Here is a 14,618-nt window from a genome sequence, read left to right as displayed (position 1 = left end):
ACAGAAAGCTGACCAGTCCCTGAAGACCTGAGAGTTCTGGATGGTTCATAATTTAGCAGGAGGTCAGACATGTATTTTGGGCCTAAACCATTCAAAGCTTTATAAACCAGCAACAATATTTTGAAATCTATTCTTTGACACACAGGAAGCCAGTGTAAAGACTTCAGAACAGGAGTGATGTGATCCACTTTCTTAGTGTTAGTGAGGACTCGAGCAGCGGCGTTCTGAATTAGCTGCAGCTTTCTCATAGATTTTTTAGTGAGGCCTGTAAAGACACCATTGCAGTAGTCGAGTCTACTGAAGATAAAAGCATGGACAAAAGATGATCTGCTGATTTACAGACGTCCATTTTCCAATGTAAGTCAATGGGGGAAAAGTATTTTTGGACCCAATGACATCATGGACTAGAACCTAAGTGTAGTACTGCCGTTTGGCCACTAATAAAATGTCCTTATAAATCCAGCACTCTTTCTGGGAGCTTGCTTAACTCGTGTTTTTGGCCACAAACCTTTATAGTTACAAACATATTATTTGGCCCTTCTTAACCGCATTGTTTGATATCCTTCCAAACCAAATTCCAATGCTATGAATCATGGGAATTTTGGGAAAGTTCTGGCAGAGGATGTGGTGGTTAATAGTTTACAGATCCTGGATTAGATCCCACTGCTTCTGTCTTTTTGTTCTTCTTCCTTCCTCTGCAGGAACCCAAACTTTATGGGCACCTACTTTATGGTATACAGGATATTCAGACAGAAGTGTAGATAAACAGCACAACACACACACACACACACACACACACACACACACACACACACACACACACACACACACACACACACACACACACACACACACATGTTTTTGTTCCAGCTGAGTCAGAGCCTTTTGTTCCCTTCACGTTGGGAGTCATGAAAACAAGGTGGAGGTAAGACGGGAGGCACCGGCGGCTTCCTCTGGTTTTAGACGGGGGGGGGGAATCTGCAGAACAATGCACCGACATCTTTTGAAAGTCCCTGTGGTGTGCCACATATTTACAGCATGTCATGAATGCATCACGCACATTTCTTCTTAAGAGGCCACCTCATGCTCTTTATACTTCTGATTAAATTACACAAGACCGAATCTCAACAAAAAAATCTGCAACATAAGCAAAACAGTTGGTTCTAAATGCTCTTTATCCTATTGACTATTATGATAATTAATTGAATGAACAATTATCCAACATGTTGTCCGACTTTTGCATCCATGTGCACAGACAAAAAGACTGGATAAAGCGCTTTATAACCCATTCACCAGCCTGTGCCTGTGACCGTTAAAATGTCTGTCAATGAACAGCAACAGGTTGCTCTTTAACAGTATACATAATAACTTATAATTAAATATGTTTAAGGGCTGGATGATACAATACATTACAGCTTTATTTATAAAGCACTTTAAAACCTCCAGACCAAAGTGCTGTACAAACAAATAAACAAACACAAATCACACAGCTCAGCTCACACACCATAAAACAAGTACAAGAAAAAACAATAGACAATTGAAAAGTAATAAAAGCAACAATCTACAAGATGTCAAAACGCTAAGGAGAAGAGGTGGCTTTAAGAAGCGGTTAAGGGCTGTAACTTCTAACATTTTGAAGTGGCATACAATTATTATGCTATTTGAAGAATTACACTCCAGTGGTGGCTGCGTAGGATTGTTTCAACACTACCAAAAAAAATACAAAGTCTTGGCAAGTCAAGTTATATAAATAGTTATCACCGCAATAAACCGTAATTAATTTCATATTCTGTTCTTGTACATATCATATTCTATTTACATGTATATAGACTTTTTGCATTACTTTGTATTTTAGTATTTTATTATATATGTTGCATTGTTGGAGGAGGTCAGAAGAATTTCATTGCCATTTCGACACTGTAGCTGCTGAGCATATGACAATACAACCTTTGAATCTTGAAGTCCAAAAGAAAGAGATGGAGTTAATAATATCTAAATTCACATCCCCAATCACTCAAGCTTTCTACGTCAAACTGCTGTCTGTCCTCCGTCCTCTGGGACATCAGCGTGTCTCAGGACGATCTGTCCAACAAGCCGATCCAAGGACAGTTTGTTTGTTTGTTTTCCGATCCCAGGACACTCAGCTGCTCTGAAACCTCCCAGTAAACAAACATCCAGTTTCCCATGTCGGAAGAGACCACTTTCTGAATCAAACCAAGGAGACTGTATTCTTAGTCTGTGATTGAATCTGAGTGACTTGAAGGTCAGTGGCGATAGTCAGTCTTTACTTGATTTATTTCTATTAACAAATATAAAATTGGACGATATTACATTAGGACCATCGGACAGAGAGGAAGATATTCTCAATCCCCAGAGGAGGTGAAACGCTTGTCAAGATATAACGGATTGATTAGAGTTTAGGGAGCAGGAATCTGTTCCCTAAACTCTAATCAATCCGTTACATTCTGAGAAGCTTTTCTTTCTGTTTCCTAATAAATGTTTCTGCAGGGCTTTTGTAGATACAATTAAAGAACCTAACTCTAACCCAGATTAAACTCATGCATGATGTATACACTATTTAAAAAGTCCTGTTTTAGTCATGATTTTAAAAGTAATTTTATATCCTGATTAAAACACTGATGATTTGAGCTGATTTGTTCCACATAGAAAACTAATATTGTTAGTTTAAATGAACACTACCAGATCAGAGACAGGTGTATTTCAGTGTCAGATGAGATAATACAAGATTTACAGTGATCTGTACAAGTGACGTGAAAGTGCCTGACAGGAAGGGAAGAGAGGAAGATGTCAGAAATGAGGAGCTTCACATTGAAATATTCAGATTCTCACAGGACAAATGACCAGTGGCGACTGGTCATTAGGGGCAGGTGGGGCACAGCCCCACCTAGTGTCAGCAGAAAGTATTACAAATAATGATTACAAAAATGCAAAAAAAAAAAATAAAAAAATATATAAAATATATTTTAAGATCATGTTTAATCATCTGATTCGTCTGTACATTGCTGTTTTAGTCTGTGTTCTTCTAATTAGTGTGTCTACAGTCACAGTGTGTGCCTATTGAGCTGTTTAGAGCCATGTGGGACAAAACCTGATTATGCCCCTTCCTCTCGCTGTGAAGTCAACGGTGACTGTAAAAACTACACTGCGCATGCTCAGAGTATTTTGTAATGAAATGTGTGTGGCAAAAAAATAATGACCAGAGGGGCACGGAGCTACCATCCCCACCATACGTCATCTCAAATCATTCAGAGCTGATTGGCTGTAAGTACGTGTGCCGCGAAAAGTGTGGTGTGTGAAGAGGAGACGAGAGAGCTGCAGTGACGCGTCCTAAAACCAGGAAGTAAGCTGCGCATGGCTTCCCTCGACAAAAAAGCAATGAGATTTCTCCAGAGGATTTTAGAAAATAGCTGGAAATAAGATCTGTGGGAAACGTACCTGTTAGATAAATGCACGTTTTGATCAGCCGGATAATATCCACATGTCTACCCTACTTTTATAATTTTTTTATCATAAATCTATGGATTAGATTTATGATAGACTTTTGAAACTACAAGAACATAAGGAGGACTTTTACAAAAAAGTTATAGACATTTTTGTCCAGAAGGATAGGCAAATGGACTTCATCTTCAAGTCAAGGTAAGACCGCAATTTGATTGAAAATGGGATCTTACTAAGAGAGAACAATTCAATATTTAAATGATAAAATTACATTTTTTGGGTATCCTTTTGTTGAACTGTCTGTTTAAAATTAATCGAAGCATCAGACAAAAAAAGCTTTTGAAAATAATATTATATTTTGGTTTAGGTCAAAATATAATATTTGTAAACCTGAAGAGTCAGTGCCAGTGCCTCACCAGCCATGAACCTCACTGCACGTCACTGCAGAAGCTTATATATAGACATCTACGTTTTTTGTGCCCCACCACTTTTGTACATATAAAAACGCCACTGCAAATGACTACTAGATCTGATCCCATGTATCATACACATGTAGCCTCTCCTGTAAGGACCACCTGGTTAATGGCTAAACACCAATTGATTCATTGAATAATATCAAATCCACTCGACTGACACAGAAAACAAGTCAAAATGTTCTGGGAATTCCTGCTCCCCAGAGGATGAATTCAATTGTATTTATTTTAAGTATCCTTTTCCAATTGGACACTTATAAAGGAAGAACTGTTTCCCAATAAATGTTTCTGCAGAGCTTTTGTAGATTAAAAATAAAGAACCCAACTCTAACCCAGGCCACTGCAAACTCATACACTATTTATATTTAGCATCTTAGAAATCAAAAAGTAATATGTCGTAAAATTGTCAAGAGTTTAGTAGCGTGTTTTCTGCAGGGCTTCTCTTTTGTAGCTGTGAAAACTTAACCCTTCATTCATCATGTACATTACGCAATCCTAAGGACCTCTCGCTTAAGAACCACTAGTTTACACACTATCTATCTATCTATCTATCTATCTATCTATCTATCTATCTATCTATCTATCTATCTATCTATCTATCTATCTATCTCTCTCTCTCTCTCTCTCTCTCTCTCTCTCTCTCTCTCTCTCTCTCTCTATCTCTCTCTCTCTATCTCTCTATCTATCTATCCCTCTCTCTCTCTCTCTATCTCTCTATCTATCTATCCCTCTGCACAGATGCATGTCTACGCTCTGCAGAGAGGACAGTGTTTTGGAAAACAAACGTCCCTTATCCCAGCACTGCCTCGTGTGTCCCTGATAAGTTTTGGTTGTTTCTCCAAACAGAAACGCACCAGAACAACGGCAGACTTTCAGAATCAGTCAACAACATTTGAGACGTGGGCGAAGCTGGAAGCAGATGCTCAGTTTCACACAAAAGATATTTAGTTACGTCACACCGGTTCTGACAAACAGACCGTTTGTGTTTCTTTGGGAAATCATTCAGAAATACAATTTTCCGCCAAATCAAGCCCCACGATTGTTGTGTTCTCGGCAATTGTTCTGACTGGGAAGCACAAAGACAAAGAGCTTATGCAACGATTACTCAATCTTCCAGGCTGTTTGGCCCCTTTAGTTCCCAGTTTGGCTTCATCAGGAAAAAGAGAAAAAATAAGCTTTCTGATGGGAAGAGGAGGAGAAACACTCAGAGATTAATCACCAAAAACTGTGGAAAAACGTACAATGTCTTCTTCCGATAATGCAGATTATAGTCAAAGTCAACTTTAGTGTCAATCTTTCAGTTTGTGTGTACAGACAGAGAAATCGGAATACCGTTTCCCACAATCCCGAATACAAAATACAAATATATATAAAAAATATGTATACAAATATGTATATAGACACATTCATACATATGCACACATTAAGACATACATAAAAGCACAACAATCAATATACAAAATAACAGTCACTTCAATATCTTTACCGAGGTAAATTTTATTTGTGAGTTAATTCGACCCTCTCTGATCTGAAGGCCTTGAGTCTGTCTGCCTCTCAGAGACCTCAAGACCACTTCCTGTGTGGAGGGACACACACAGACAGATGGCAAGGACATTGATGTTGTGTGTGTGTGTGTGTGTGTGTGTGTGTGTGTGTGTGTGTGTGTGTGTGTGTGTGTGTGTGTGTGTGTGTAAGTGAAAGCCACAGACAGCAGACTGTATAGCTTCCGGAGGGTAAACATCAGCTTTCTCATGAGAACGTGATCTTCTCTATCTGTGTTTGTGTGGAATATAAGGGATGTTTTGTTATCTAGAACATATATTTTAATACAAAATGTCTTTCATAGCAAAGCTTCTGATACATTTGAAGCTATTAAATGAAGGAAAGCAAGTCTGGGTTGCTCCATTTATTCACAAATCCATGCATCATCGACGTCAGACAATGCCCAGTTACCCTAACCCTCAGGGCCGGCCCTTGGCATAGGCAGTATAGGCGAATGCTAAGGGCGCATCAACCCATCGGGGGCGCCGAAAATTGGGGAGAAAAAAAAAAAGGTTAGAAATTAAAAAAATATTTTAAATTGTTTTTCATAACAACACAATTTCCCGATTTTGGATCAACAAAGTACATCTTATTATCTTATACTAACAGAACTATGCCTATATTGCGTACAGCACCCCCCCCCCCCCAAAATCAAGTTGAACTGCCCCAGCCCCAGTAAAAACCAGAGGTTTATGTGAAATAGTTCTTTTTTTGAAATAATGGTTTTAGTGTGCAATTATAGGTTTTAATTGTAATCTGCTTATAGTTCTGTTTCATATGGATGTTGAGAGATGTATCCATATATCTCTTAATTTTGCTCTCAAAGTGCACCAGATTGATGCTTTTAACTTCAATATTAAAAAATGTTTTATCTTCCCGGGGGAGCATGCCCTCGGACCCCCCTAGAGGATGTTAGGTCCACCCCCCACTTAAATCATGTTCAAATGGATAGGATACTGAATACATTTGCACACATCTTGTGTCCATATTTTTCTGCGCCAGCTAAAATCTTGCCTAGGGCAGCAAATTGGTCAGGGCCGGCCCTGCTAACCCTAACAGAGTGAAAATACTACTATAATGATTTTATAATTGATATTTCCCCCTATTTAAAGTGGGTTTGTCAGCTGACAGTTTGTTCTAGAGGGATGAAACAATGCTTTCTGCAAAGAGGAGAGTCTCATCTTTGATAACATGTATGCGATGTTTAATTTTAAAGTGTATGTTTAGGGAGAATTATGTGAGAAATATGCCGAAAACTGCATAATGTACAGGTGGTTTTCACACTTCCAATCTTTACCACCTTGGTGTCTTTTGAACGCCTTTTTGAATGTCCTTTCCCATCCTAAACTATAGACAAAATATGATGAGACAACGTCTCTTCAACTCTTTGCTTCTTCGACAAAGTTTTAAAAATATAGAAATGTATCATCAATGATTGCACATAGCAGTTTCAGATTATGAGAAACACAATTACAAATGTCCTTTAAACATTGGAAACATGCATCCCAGTTGTTAAAAAGCTGCTGTGTTTTAAATGCATGTTTTTCCAGCTGCAACAACCTGAAGTTTATTCCTCTTTTCAACATGAGTGTACGTCGTCACCTGGAGGACAAACACAGGAACTGCAGCAGAGCCTTTGATGGAAGAGCCTTCTGATGCTAACATATACATATATATATTATATAACATAACATAACTCTGTTTACTCATCACCGTTCAGACATAACTTTTAGACGTCATAGTATAGTATACATACAGAAAAATATACGAAGGGCTGGGCCACTCACTAGAGGTGATGTATATTGCCTCATAAGTTCAGTTATAAGTGAGCCAAATCAATCAAATGTAGGTCAATTCTGCTTAATCAGCGTACATCACAGCTCTCCAGAGGGTTTCAATGATCTTGCTAGCAGCTCATTCCTTAAAACAGAAGCTTCTGATTGATTATCATAAGAGGACATAGGAAGGGTGTATTTCAAGCTTGTTGTGAAAATAAGTTATTGAGCTTTTTTCTTATCAACTTGTTAGAAAATGTTTGAATTTAATTGAAAAGTGGGTTTATTAACACATGAACACTACATGTGTAATATCTGTTTACATCTATATTTAAGAAGTAAAAGATAAGTGTGATATGCACATACTGTAAAGCGGATTCAGATTCAGAATAAAAGGTCACATTTTAACGGTGTGTGTGACAGAGTGACCTCGTTAAGGACGATATGAAGCGGCTGTGGGGGGGAAGTGAGAATAAGGATCATCAAATGTAGACAAAGAGCAGCTCTGTGTTTGATGTGTGGAACCAAAACATGAAATAACATCTTCCTCATGACTGAAATGTCAATCTACAGCTCGTTAAGTTTACGATTCGTCACACAGTTCAGGTGACTGGAGAAATGCAAATAGAGACAAGAGAAAATATCAATAAGATGTTTCAACTGAAGTGTTTTATGTAAGACAACAGAACAATGTGACCTTAGAAAAGACAGATATTTAGGATCAGTAATGATTTTATCTATGGGAAAACCTGCCTTTCATGAAGCAGATTCAGCCTATCCACCAACACTGAAACACATGAGCACAGACTACAGTTTAAAAAAGCAGAAATTAAATCTGAGCTGACAGGAAATGCTCCGTTTTAGTTTAATACACACAGTTAAGCTCACACACACTATTTGATGAACATATAGGTTCACCTGCTGAATTAAAAACAGAACAAATGAAGCAAAGAAAGTGGAAACCATGAAGCAGATTCAGAAAGCAGAAGTATATATTCACTCTTAAAGTATTATGGCGCATTTCCACCACACGGTCGGCCTCGGCCACACTCGGTACGGCACGGTACGGCTTGGCCGCGTTGGGCCTTAACAGGGCCGACTCACTTCATGCTGCGCTTCCATTACAGTTTAGGAACTGGGGTAGTTACTATAGTAACGCAGTGTAGGCGGAGCGACGCTGCATACAACTGCCGTGACGTCATCTTCAATGCGACACAACTCACGAAACACGCAACAATGGAGGATGTGGATACCATCGTTTCCTTGTTTCTGTGTCTGTGGTGTTTTATCACAGCAAGAAGGAAGACTTTGTTTCGGAAAAGGCGGCTTATAGCAAGACGTAATAGAGAAGAAGCTCATGGGAGACTTATGGCAATCGTAGAAAGCGGCAGAGACTACTCCAGCACGACTCAACGCTACTCGGTAAGCTAACGTTCGCTAACTAGCAATGTGTTTCACGCTCACTATACGACCAAAGTGTTTCAAGTATTTAATTAATTGTAGCTACCACTTTTACGTATTAAAATATGTATGCTTTTGTTTGTGTATTTCAGAAGTTAGGTCGCTGCCGCAGACCATGTGTTTGGATGCTCGACCGAGCTACCGAGTGGTGGGGTGTGATTGTTCCATCTTTCACAGACACTCAGTGGGTGGAAAACTTTAGGATGTCTGAGGAAACATACACCTACCTGTGCAACAAACTGCGGCCAGCGATGGAGAGACAGGACACAGCATTCCGCAAGTGTATACCTCTAAAGAAGAGGGTGGCCATCGCACTGTGGAAGTTTGCTACCGGCTCAGAGTACAGAAGCATTGGACATCTTTTCGGAGTGAGCAACACAACTGTGTGCCGGTGTGTGCAAGACTTCTGTGCTGCTGCAGAGACGTTGTTAGTACTGGAACTAATTCGTTCACCAGACGGGGAGAAGTTTGCAGAAATGGCCGACTACAATGAGAAGAGGTGGGGGCTCCCACACTGTGTATGTGCTATTGATGGATCACACATACCCATCTTGGCACCACAGGAATACCACTGTGACTATTTCAACCGTAAAGGCTGGCACTCCATCATCCTTCAAGGAGTTGTAGATGGAAAGGGACATTTCTGGAATGTGTTTGCAGGAATGCCTGGGAGCTTGCATGATGCTCGGGTTTTGAGGCTGTCCTCATTGTGGGAGTTGGCCAGTCGTGGCAACAACTTTCCACCTTGCACCAGGAACATTGGTGGGGTGAATGCTGGCTATTACATCCTGGGAGACAATGCCTATCCCTTGCAAAACTGGCTCATGAAAACGTTCCCTGACAATAGACAGCTGACAGCAGAACATGTGATCTACAACAAGAACATTTGCAGAGCACGGGTAGTGGTCGAAAACGCTTTTGGTAGACTGAAGGGAAGGTGGCGTTGCCTCATGAAAAGAAATGACTGTGATGTGAAACTTGTGAAATCTATGGTGCTGACATGCTGTGCTCTGCATAACCTCTGCGAGATTCATGAAGAGGCCTACGATGATGAATGGGATGCACCAGCAGCAGCAGCAGAGCCTGGGGTAGCAGTGGCACAAGGTGCAGAGGAGGGGGGCACTGACATAAGAGAGGGTTTGATGCGCTACCTGAATAGTAATTGAAAGATTGTGGGCCATTAAGGGTAGTGACATTTTGTTTTGTGTTTATTATTACTACATTGTGTTGAACATAAATAAATATTTTTTTCTCTTTCACATACATGTGTTTGTCAAATGATTTAAACCAAAAAATGTTATCAGAATTGACTATTTAGTAAATATTTGAATTTCAAGTACCAGTAAGTACTGCCCCATAATAAGAACATTTGAGCAAATATCAGATCCTGAAAAGAAAATCTCTAATAAATTAAGCAAATATCCAAGTAAACTATAAACATAAATACAAATGATCTCTTATCCTCCTCTTTCTGTTTTTTCTCGAAATACCCCCTTCCAGTTTATTTATAAAAGGTAGTCTTTGACTTTAAGTAATGTGTCAGTTACCAAACAATGTTTTAGAGGAGGACCTCAAGCTAGCAAACTATTTCTTGCTTTAAATCTATTCTTAAAATTCACTTATTTTCTTATGGGCTTTTTCCTAACTGGTGTTTCTTATTGCTTTATAAATTCATGTACAATGTTAGATCCACATAAATGTTATTAGTAGCCTATTTTTATTATTATTTAGAACAAATATAGGCCTATAACTTCTGCCTCAATTATGTGAATCTGAATTTGTTTTAAACGTTGGACTATGACACAATTCTCAGTGTTTTTGTTCTGCTGATTTAAAGCCCTTTAATGAAACGTGTACATTTCATTTCAGTTTATGATTGGATTACAAAACTGTGTGTTTGTGTGTGAGTGGCAACCCAGTGACTTTGTTTACATGCTCACGAAAATCAGTTTGTTAATCAGATTATGGCAGGAAATCAGATGATGCATTTATCAACAAGAGATAAGATGAGAAGTACTTTATTGAATCTCAATGTGGGAAGTGTTTTAGTTGAGAACAGCTGACAGAGACAGAACAGTTGATTCACTCAGAATTTGTATTAAGTCTGAATTTTTAGATAAATAAGTTAAGAATTGTAAAAAAGTGCAACATTTTTGTAAAAGGGTGAGATTTATTTGAAAAAAGTCAGACTTTTGATAATAAATAGTCCAAATTTATATTAAAAAATCCACATTTTTATAGAAAGTCTGAGTTTTTTCCAATTTCCAATATTCACCATCATATGCTCTTTTTAGGTTTTTACTAACACTGTAATCCTGATAGTTATCCACCAGTTCAGTCAGACAACTCACGTGTTTCCTAATATGTTTATTAGAAGCAGCATATAGTTTGAGTTTGGCGTCTAGGCTCGGGCCTCATCACTCCACAGATTTACAAAGAACATTGAGTGATGATTAGATAACTATCCCCCGAGCCTACAGGTGGAAGCATGTGGTGTGGTGAAGTGTGTGTGCTCTGCGTGAAATGTAAAGCTTTGGAGAGGTTCGAAGATTTAAAGATGTGTGTGTGAACAAACAAAGCCATTAAACAATTTGGGAATAACATGAATCTTGTGTGTTCTTCCTGTGCTGATATATCCCTTTATCTCTGCTTCCTGGGACACACGTCAACAACAACAACAACAATAACCCTTCAACTGCGTCAACGAAGAAACACAAAGGAGTTTTTATTTAGATTATTATGGATCCTTTTTTCTTAGGTCACTGTAAGTATTCGCTGTAATAGACAGACCACCTTTTTGGATATGTTACTAGAGTTGTGTTTTGATTAGATATCTTCTGATGAACTAATTAACCAATAACAAATGTAATTAACATTTTTTCTTTTTTTGCCATCTCTTTCTGATTTCTTACAAACCTGATTCCATGAATGTGGTTATTTTTCTTTCTCGTGACTTGAACACCTCTTTTGAAATCAAAATGTTCTTGTTTTTGTATTGATATTTTTTACAAATGTTCTTTATATTTACATTATAATGATTTATTTTTCTTAATATTTTTAATACATTTAAAAAATAAATATTTTATCTGTTTTATATTGTTTGTAATGTTTTTTTTGGTGACATAATTAACTATTTTACATATTTATTAATATTAGTATTTTATTATTGTATTTTTTTTAATGTGTTTTTATTTATATTTATTACAAATATTCTCTTTCTTATCTTTTGGATTATGTCCGATGCAGTCCTTCTCCATGCACTCATCAACCTTCATTTCTCAGTTTATTCATAACTTTTTTAAATTATCTATGTGGGGGAAACTTCTGTGTAGCAATGCATTGGGAGTCACCGACTCAGGAAGGAGACACGGTGAGAGTTGGAGCTTTGATGTCAAACACTGATGGGTTTATTCAGAGTATTCGGCCGGAGGATTCACATCACAAATCAAAGAGTCAGAGGTTCTGACTTCACGGGAGAGTTGCCACATCAATTCTGAAGAACCTCTCTCTATGCTAGACCTTTTAACTGGTTCACAGAGAGTAATCAACATCTCTGAAGGAGTAGACTAAACAGCTGGGAACACTGAACCACTTGCGTCCGACACTCATGGCCTCAAAGATTTCACATCTTAGAGTCCACAAACACCAATAAAGAAGTGCCTCAGCGTTCTCACAACAAGTACCATTCGTGCCAGACAAGTTGACCGGTCACAAACTGGTGACAACAACACATATGGCACCAAGGCCTTTCCTTAAAGGAGATAACAGACGTCAGAGTAGATGATAACGTCACAGAGCAAAAGGTTAGATATCTAGCCCCCGCACAATGGGACGCACAAAGTCCAGCTTGTCTCTGATTGGCTACTCTGCGAGCGGTAACTCTTGAGACCCGTTGTCTGTGAACGCCTCGTATAAAGCAGCAAACATCACTTTATTTTGACCTTAGAAGGATTGTTCCTGCAGGAGGACGCCTTCCTCGGCTTCTGTGTGCAGGTAAGTTCTCTAATACATTTAATATTCAACACATCTGTCTTTATTTCATGTGTTTCCTCAGGTCTGAGATCTGTCATTCATCTACAAGGTGAATTAATTGATGTGTGACCCAGTGGGCTTCTAGAAAAGGGATTAAGGGTTAAAGGACTATTTGAATTAATGTTTAGATAATAAACTTAGAAGCTCAGCAAAGTGTGGATGTTAAAAATATCCGTCTCTAGAGAGCATGAGGATGCTTTCTTATAAATTCAAGGGTCAAATATGCATTTGAACACATTCATTATTAATACTGTTTATTTATTTTTTTATGTTTTTTGTAATATCTATAGTTATTATTATTTATCAGTATTAATTTAACATTTTTTATTTTATATTTTTTATTATTATCATTAATTTAAAAATATTCATTTTATATTTTGTATTATTTATCAGTATCAATTTAACCATTTTTATTTTACTATCTTTTATATTTTTTAAATGTGTAATTATTATTATCCAGCAAATCTTTGTTATTTTTATCAGTATATTTATTTTATTACAAATATTCTAGTTCTTATTTTGGGATGTTTTCTTTCTTTAGACCCTACTTCATGCACTCAGCTGACGATATAAGGTGTGATAAAAACACTGGAACGCATGATGACAGTTTCTTCTAAATTCAATGGTCAAATTGTGATTAAAAAGCAACTCACACAGAGAACAAGATGATAGGCATCTCCAGAAGAAGCTCTATAAACCTTTAAACATTAACATTTGTAACCCTTACTAACCTAACAATACTAATCTTTATTGTTGTGTCCACTCATCTCTAAAATCAAGGATTGACTGTCACTCCACATCCAACAAAGTCAATGTTTTCTCAGACAATTTCAATGTCATTTATCCATCTGTAATCTCTCTATTTCACATGATACCGAAGCAGCTGTTCCACCAATCATATGCTTAATTCCCAAACTATAAGCCCCGCCCACAAAGACTCTGATTACACACTCCATTCTTGCATTTAGCCTGTCTGCATTCTCCTGAGGAAAACGTGGACAATGCAATAATCCAAGGTCTGTTTCATGACTCTGATCACAATCAATGCAATAAAGTGTCCTGGAGAAAAGAGCATGGAGAGGACTCTTTAAAGTAGAGACACTACATACTGATATACACCTGAACATCAGCAGGAGAGGACTCTTTAAAGTAGAGACACTACATACTGATATACACCTGAACATCAGCAGGAGAGGACTCTTTAAAGTAGAGACACTACATACTGATATACACCTGAACATCAGCAGGAGAGGACTCTTTAAAGTAGAGACACTACATACTGATATACACCTGAACATCAGCAGGAGAGGACTCTTTAAAGTAGAGACACTACATACTGATATACACCTGAACATCAGCAGGAGAGGACTCTTTAAAGTAGAGACACTACATACTGATATACACCTGAACATCAGCAGGAGAGGACTCTTTAAAGTAGAGACACTACATACTGATATACACCTGAACATCAGCAGGAGAGGACTCTTTAAAGTAGAGACACTACATGCTGATATACACCTGAACATCAGCAGGAGAGGACTCTTTAAAGAAGAGACACTACATACTGATATACACCTGAACATCAGCAGGAGAGGACTCTTTAAATAAGAGACACTACATACTGATATACACCTGAACATCAGCAGGAGAGGACTCTTTAAAGTAGAGACATTACATACTGATATACACCTGAACATCAGCAGGAAAGGACTCTTTAAAGTAGAGACACTACATACTGATATACACCTGAACATCAGCAGGAAAGGACTCTTTAAAGTAGAGACACTACATACTGATATACACCTGAACATCAGCAGGATAGGACTCTTTAAAGTAGAGACACTACATACTGATATACACCTGAACATCAGCAGGA

The sequence above is a fragment of the Trematomus bernacchii genome, unplaced genomic scaffold, assembly GCF_902827165.1.
Source record: "Trematomus bernacchii unplaced genomic scaffold, fTreBer1.1, whole genome shotgun sequence".
NCBI classification, from domain to species: Eukaryota; Metazoa; Chordata; class Actinopteri; order Perciformes; family Nototheniidae; genus Trematomus; species Trematomus bernacchii.
This window is presented reverse-complemented; position numbering follows the sequence as displayed.